The 7,131-nt window shown below is 46.5% G+C and overlaps 1 long non-coding RNA gene across 1 annotated transcript; it reads left to right on the forward strand.

Annotated features, from left to right (window-relative positions):
* The first annotated feature begins 877 nt into the window (after positions 1-877).
* Positions 878-3,508, forward strand: LOC142928894 (uncharacterized). The gene is made up of 3 exons (XR_012945191.1): positions 878-1,350; positions 2,059-2,144; positions 2,368-3,508. It is a non-coding gene; the product is annotated as an uncharacterized LOC142928894 (long non-coding RNA).
* Positions 3,509-7,131: the final 3,623 nt, after the last annotated feature.

Raw genomic sequence — 7,131 nt, forward strand, 5'->3', positions numbered from 1 at the left:
GTAGACGCCGGGATATTGCATGTCAGGAAACTTGTCCTTCACAGATGGGATCAGGTCACGAATTTTATGTACTGTGTTAAATCGGGCCTGGATCTTGTGTTTGTTCATGATTTTATAAATATTTGTGGTTACCCCTGCTATGTATGGCAGGGTGATGGTTTTGATTGGATCCTCAGATGGCTCCTTCCTCACGCTTGGGGTGAAGGCTTTGCGGATTGTGTAGTCAGAATATCCATTCGCCTTGAGAGCTTGGTGTACGTGTTTTAGTTCACTGGTTAGGTGTTCATGGTCGGAGATACACTGAGCTCTATGTGTAACGTTTTGATGAGGGAATTCTTCTGGGATGGATAGTGGTGGGAATCAGGTTTTAAGTAGGCGTCAGTATGGGTTACTTTCCTGTAAACAGAGTGGCTCATTGAGCCATCTGGTCTCTTTTTGATTAAGACATCCAAGAAAGTTAGCATGCCATCCTTTTCTACCTCCATGGTGAATTTGATGGCTGGGTGTATGGAATTGATGTGGTTGAGCCGGTCGGCCATGTGGCCAGATGCCAAACGTGTCATCCACGTACCTCTTCCACAAGGACGGGCGTAGAGTGGATGCTTGGATGGCGTCCGTCTCAGATATTTCCATGAAAATATTGGCCACAACCGGAGATAAGGGAGAACCCATTGGGTGCCTTCAGTTTTTTTTGTAAAATGATGGTGAATATGTATGTCTTAGCATTTGCTATTAAAATATGAAATAATTATTCTTTATTAGATTAAATCATTATTTTTTATTAGATATTAAATGTGGGAGCTGGAGAACATCCCTGTCGCACATACAGAGGGAAAAAAGTATTTGATCCCCTGCTTATTTTGTACGTTTGCCCACTGACAAATAAATGATCAGTCTATAATTTTAATGGTAGGTTTATTTGAACAGTGAGAGACAGAATAACAACAAAAAAATCCAGAAAAACGCATGTCAAAAATGTTATAAATTGATTTGCATTTTAATGAGGGAAATAAGCATTTGAGCCCTCTGCAAAACATGACTTGGTGGCAAAACCCTTGTTGGCAATCACAGAGGTCAGACGTTTCTTGTAGTTGGCCACCAGGTTTGCACACATTTTATATCAAGGCCACAGTATCGTTGATGAGTGTGAGTTAATTTTTCTTCTCAAGAGGCAAAGTATCACCGGGACCTCGTGAAGAATGGCACTTTGGCAAGTGGCCCGTGGCCATAAGTTCACCGCGTGCTGATTTCCTATTCTCCTTACTGCAGGAACTCGTGAACATGGACACCACGGTCGTGGACACTTCCAGCAAGCCACGGCTAGCTGATTGGAAGTTCGGCCATCAATCGGTAGGGAGTGACTTGCATATGCAAACACATACAGAACTGTAAAAAAGACAACGATCCCCTATAGAGCCTAGAAAGACTTTTGGAGCAAGTGCTGTTAGCAAGCATCTATGAAGGCCGTAATTGTGGCACACAAGGGGGTAGGTGGCCAACACTTCGCCGGGCCGCCTTTGTCTTCCCAATGGCAATGTTTACACATTCTAGATTTAAAGCTTTCGTGACTGCTAGGATCCATACTCTTTGGTTCTATTGGGTTAAGTCACGTAGGTGAAAATAAAATAACAAAAAATCACGACGTTTCGTGATTTTTTTGTGTCGTGATTTTTTTGTTATTTTATTTTCACCTACGTGACTTTACCCAATAGAACCAAAGAGAATGTTTAAACACTTCACAAAGTACTCATTTGAGGCTCATTCGACTTTAGGGAAGCCCCAGGACCCATTCAGATAATCGTCACTGGTATTGTCCATAAGCAGCCCTAGAAGTCGGGTCACCGGGTTCGTAGAGCAGCGCGCTATCCGCTACACTACTGCTCCGCACGTACATACACACATGTACAAGTACCAACATGCGTACACACACATGCAATGACAGCCATGTTAACGTGTTCGCTGTAAAGCCCAGAGCATGGGTTTAGGATGTGCGAGCGAATCGCTCGTTTGCCTCGGGCGTTCTCGATGAGCTGATGTTCATGGCGGTCTCCTTCACAGGTCTCCCAGCCCCGGGGGGGAGATGCTTCCCCAATGTATGAGAATCAACAGCCACCGGGGTTCGTGCAGCAGAAAGACGGTCACAGGTGAGACGCACGCACGCATACACACAAACGAACGCACGGTCACGAGAGCATCGCCGTTCACACCCGGCGCCACATCCCGTCCAGGCACGGACACGGACCTCTTTCTGTCTCACCCACGCGCCGTGCCCCCCTGCGCTGACTCAGCTTGCGTGTGCCAGGTGGGAAAGATGGGAGGGGCGGGTACCAACGGACTGCGCGGCTTAACGCTCGTTTTCTTCCGCAGGTTTATCAACGTTGCGCCTTGCAACGAGCGTCCGCCCCACCCCGACCCCGCCGCCTGCGAGATGTGAGATAGTGTGCTGCTGGGTCGGCACCTCCTGTGAACACGGTTCTTCCGCTGGGGACCTCTGGGAGATGGCTCCTCATCCTCCTCTGTGGACTGTTCTCAACATGGACGCTCATGAGAGGAAAATCTCTCCAATCCGGACGGATGTTTGGGATAGCCTCTCTTTTGATAGTGCATGAATTACTAACTCGTAGGCTTTTGCGACCAATATCCATAATATAGGTTTTTTTGCGTTAGATCACGTAAATATAAATATGTCGTTAAACCTGCCACCACCCGACAAAGGTTTATCACGTAAACAGAACATGGCAATTTGTTACTAGTACAGCACACCAGTGTGTTGGAGAGAAAATCTACAACATTTACAATCCGAGTACGACGTTTCAGCAGTTATTACAACTAGCTTCATCATCATGAAGCTACCACCTGTTTTGTTGATGACGTCACTTGTAAGCGCTTATTGTGCGAAGGGGGGGGGATTAATGAATGCATATACATTTTAATGGGTATCAAGTGTGCATTGCGTTATATATATGGTAATAATCAGCGTACATTATGCGTGCACATGTATGCACATTGTTCTTGAACCGCTTGTAGTTTGCGAGCAATCAATGAGTACCTGTTATTGTCTTTGTACAGGTAATCCCCATTTATGTATGGTGACCTGTATGGGCATGCATTTAAACAATGTATTATCTGATTATTCACTTCTTAGCAGCACTAAGCCTGTAGCTATCGGAATGGTTACAATTATTTCTTATCAATTCCGATAGATTCTTTCATTACTCTTGACCGGTAGTAACTAGTTTTGCACAGACCTTCGAAATGATCAGAATCACTTGAGTGTCATTGTTGGCATGCGTATTCTGCCACTGCTGACAGTTGTATTTGGGAATATTTTATATTGATTTGGTGTTCTTTTGATCATGCTGATCATTCGTCATGTCTGCCCAATATAGCATTTGCCACAAGTGCAATTAATCTGTTGCACACCTGCTGGTGATAGCTTCGGTAATACATACTCTTTGGTTCTTTCGGTAAAGTCACGTAGTTAGAAATAAAATGAAACAAATCACGACGTTTCGGGCGCAACACAAGTGTCTGTCATCAGGTGGGACAACCACAGCAAGAAAAAATTTGCTGAAGTGGGCGAGAGAGCTGCCGTGGCAAGCGGTTATATAGGTAATAAAGGGGGAGGAGCAAGGGGGGAGAGAGAGAGGGGGGGTGGTGTGAAGTAGGGGGAGGGGGGCGCTGCGTGAGCGCTCTGGGTAGAGAGAACGTGAGGCAGGGGGGGGAAGTGGGCGGGGCTGGAAGTGGGAGGCTGTGAAAGCCAGGAAAGCTGAGGCTGCGGGGAGAAATTAAGTAGGAAAAATAGGCTAGTACCCAGCAGATATGATGGTTTTACCTGGTTAATAACATCCTTCCAATGATTGCTCAATTTGTTTCCATCTTTTCAGTTGAAGTTATGTCTGTTTATATATCTGGATGGATTCATGAACAAACCTTTAATAGTACCCAGAAGGTTTTGCACAGTACCTTGGTCTTGGAAAAAACAATATCACGCGAGCCCACAACGGTATAACAATGGTAAGCCACGGCAGAGGTATTGGTTGTGCCATGATTCAGATCTGCCTTGTGTTCGCGAACACGGTCCGAGACATGTCGTTTCGTTTCCCCAATGCAACCGCTACCGCAGGTACAACTTAGTTTGTAAACTCCAGGATATTGCATGTCAGGAATGACATCCTTCACAGATGGGATTAGATCACGGATTTTGTGTACTGTATTGAATCGGACTTGGATCTTGTGTTTGTTTAAGATTTTTTAAATCTTTTTGGTAACACCTGCTATGTATGGTAACGTGATGGTTTTGATCAGCTTCTCAGGGGGTTGTTTCTCCATGGTTGGAGAAACAGCTTTGTGAATAATGCGGTCCGAGCACCAATTCATCTTGGGGGGCTGGTGTACGTGTTTCAGTTCACTGGCAAGGTGGTGTTGGTCGGAAATGCAGTGGGCCCCATGGTGTAGTGTTTTGACGAGGGAATTATTCTGTGCCGGATGATAGCGGGAATCAGGTTTCAAATAGGAATCTGTGTGGGTGGCTTTCCTGTAGATAGTGTCCCAACGAGCCGTCAGGTCTCTTCTCAAACAAAACATCCAGGAATGGTAGCTTACCATCCTTCTCCACTTCCATGGTGAATTTGATGGATGGGTGTATGTAATTGATGTGGTTGAGAAATTGGTTCAATGCTGGCAGGCCATGTGGCCAAATGACGAGTGTAATCTACATATCTCTTCCACAAGGAAGGCTATCACTGGTGATAAGGGGGAACCCATGGGGGTACCTTCATTTTTTGCAGAAAGTACCATTCCAGGTGAAGTAAGTGTTGGTAAGGCAGGGCCTAACCAGAGTAGATACATCAGGATTCAGTTCATGTTGGACTAAGTCTTCAATTATTGCTAAGGTGTCAGGTACAGGAACCTTGGTGAACAGAGAAACTACATCAAAGCTGACGAGCAAATCATCTGCGGACAGTGAAATGCCCTTGATTAGAGAGACCAAGTGAGTTGAGTTATGTACTGCTGAGGTAGTCTTGCCCGTGAAAGGAAGCAAGGTATCAGACAGAAAACGGGCCAGTTTGTAGGTAGGTGAGTTGATAGTTGAAACGATTGGCCGAAGTGGAGTACTTTCTTTATGGATTTTTGGAAGACCATAGAATCTTGATGGTCTAGTAGCAGCAGGTTTTAGGGAGAGCCGTTTGAATGGCTCGATTAGAGAAGTTGAACTGGTAATGATATTGTTGGTTTTTGTAGCCAGGCGGTTGGTGAGATCTTTGTTGATTTTTGTGTAAAGCCATTATTAAGGTCCTTGATTTTGTTGTTGTATGTGGTTTTATCCATGATGACAGTAGCATTGCCCTTGTCGACTGAGAGGTTGACTATGGCATCTCTCTTTTTTCAATTTGCCGAGTTCAGAGCGCTCGTCTTTGCTGATGTTACTAATGGGTTTCTTAGCATTTTTAAGGACGGTGGCAATTTCAGATCTTGCCACGTTTGTCGGGATGTGTCCCAAGCCTTTGAGGTCTACATCTACCCTGGCATTAATATCATCCACTGGGATGTGTTTGGGGTGACAGCAAAATTCAGCCTTCTAGCTAGTTCCGATTTTAGGCTATCGGAGATTGTGCTGCTACTCTAACAGTCTTGTTACCATCTAGCTTTTTAATGTGTGGATCTGGTTTCTTTTTTGACAAGTTATTGAATTTAGCAATAAGGTTAACCTTTCATTTGCAGGACATTGTTGTGGCAGAAGAAGCAGTCATGTTATCTACAAGGTTCCAATCAAATGCGGACATTTGATTTGTTAATGTTAAGTGTGATTGTAGTAGACATTTGTCTAAATGATCAAGTTCAAGACGGAGTATTCTTATCCTCTCTGAGATTAGAGAAAGGCTAGCTCTGAATAAGATCCGTTTGGCGTTAGGAGAAGTGACAGAAGCACACGTGAGTGTAAATGTGGTCGGTAATACCTTGTTGTCGCGGCATCTCTTCAGAAAGGTGAGAGACTTGATCATGTGAGCCTTCTTGTCTCGTAGTCTGTTAAAAGCTCTAACACGTGTGAAAACCCTCCCTGTAGAGGTGGTTAAATCTTGATTTGAAGCTTTCGTGACTGCAGGCCCCATACTCTTACACTCACATCTGCTTCTGTCACTTCTCTTAACGCCAAACGTATCTTATATTCACCATCTTGAGAGGCGGAGGGGCACAAGGGTCGTCGTAGAGGAGGCCATCATCATCCGTATCAATGGGCGTGGAGTCCGTCAACATGTCAGACTCGGACTGTGGCAGGTAGCCACTGCCTTCTCCGCTGCTGGCGCCGCTGCTGCTGTTGCTTTTGTAGATGCTGCGACCGCTGCCGAGGCACATGCTGATGCTGGCGAGGCTCGTTCTCACGCTGTTGCTGTTTCTCTCGAAGAGCAGCGCGTCCGCAGTGTGGACGGGGAGGAAGCTCATCGCCTCATCCACGAGCTCGATCAGCTTATCCCGGTCTATCCCTCGCGGGGCGGTTGTTTCTGCGACAGAAGGACCCGCCCTCGTGACTCACGCGCACTCGCAGCGCCCGAGAAGGTGGCATCGCAGAAACACTTTCAAAGCCGTTTGGACGAGAGCCTCTGTCCGCATTAAAGGCACTGCTTCAACACGTTTTACCTTTAAGGGTGCCACGGTACCGAGATGTTAACTATCTCACCTGGTATACAGGTGGTGAAGAGTTCGATCCCAACCCTGACACCTGTTGTATATTGGGAATTTGCACGTCTCTCTCCCTGTGGTCACGTATATTTTTCTCACGGTCCTCTGGTTTTTCCCTCCACATTTAGAATCAACATCACGGGTTTAGCAACACCTTAGACTGGTCGAGTCTCTCACCGCGTGTCCCCCCATCCCTCGCAGCCGTGCCGAGCGCAATCCCCTCACCTGGTCTCCTACCCTTGACAGGCAAGTCCATCGTGCACCTCCATCTGCTGAGCGCCTTCTTGACATCTTCCATGCTCCCCTTCTTCTTCTCCTTCTCCTCCTCCTCCTTCCGCTTCTTGGCGGCATCGACCGCGGCGGCGTCCCGCCACAGCTGCTGCAGGACTTGGCGCGCCCTCACCTGGGTTTTGGCGAGCTTTCCTTGAGCCTTGAAGAGGGCTTTGTCCG

The sequence above is a fragment of the Petromyzon marinus genome, chromosome 24, assembly GCF_048934315.1.
Source record: "Petromyzon marinus isolate PM22_M1 ecotype Great Lakes invasive population chromosome 24, UKy_Petmar_22M1.pri1.0, whole genome shotgun sequence".
In the NCBI taxonomy this organism is placed as follows: domain Eukaryota; kingdom Metazoa; phylum Chordata; class Hyperoartia; order Petromyzontiformes; family Petromyzontidae; genus Petromyzon; species Petromyzon marinus.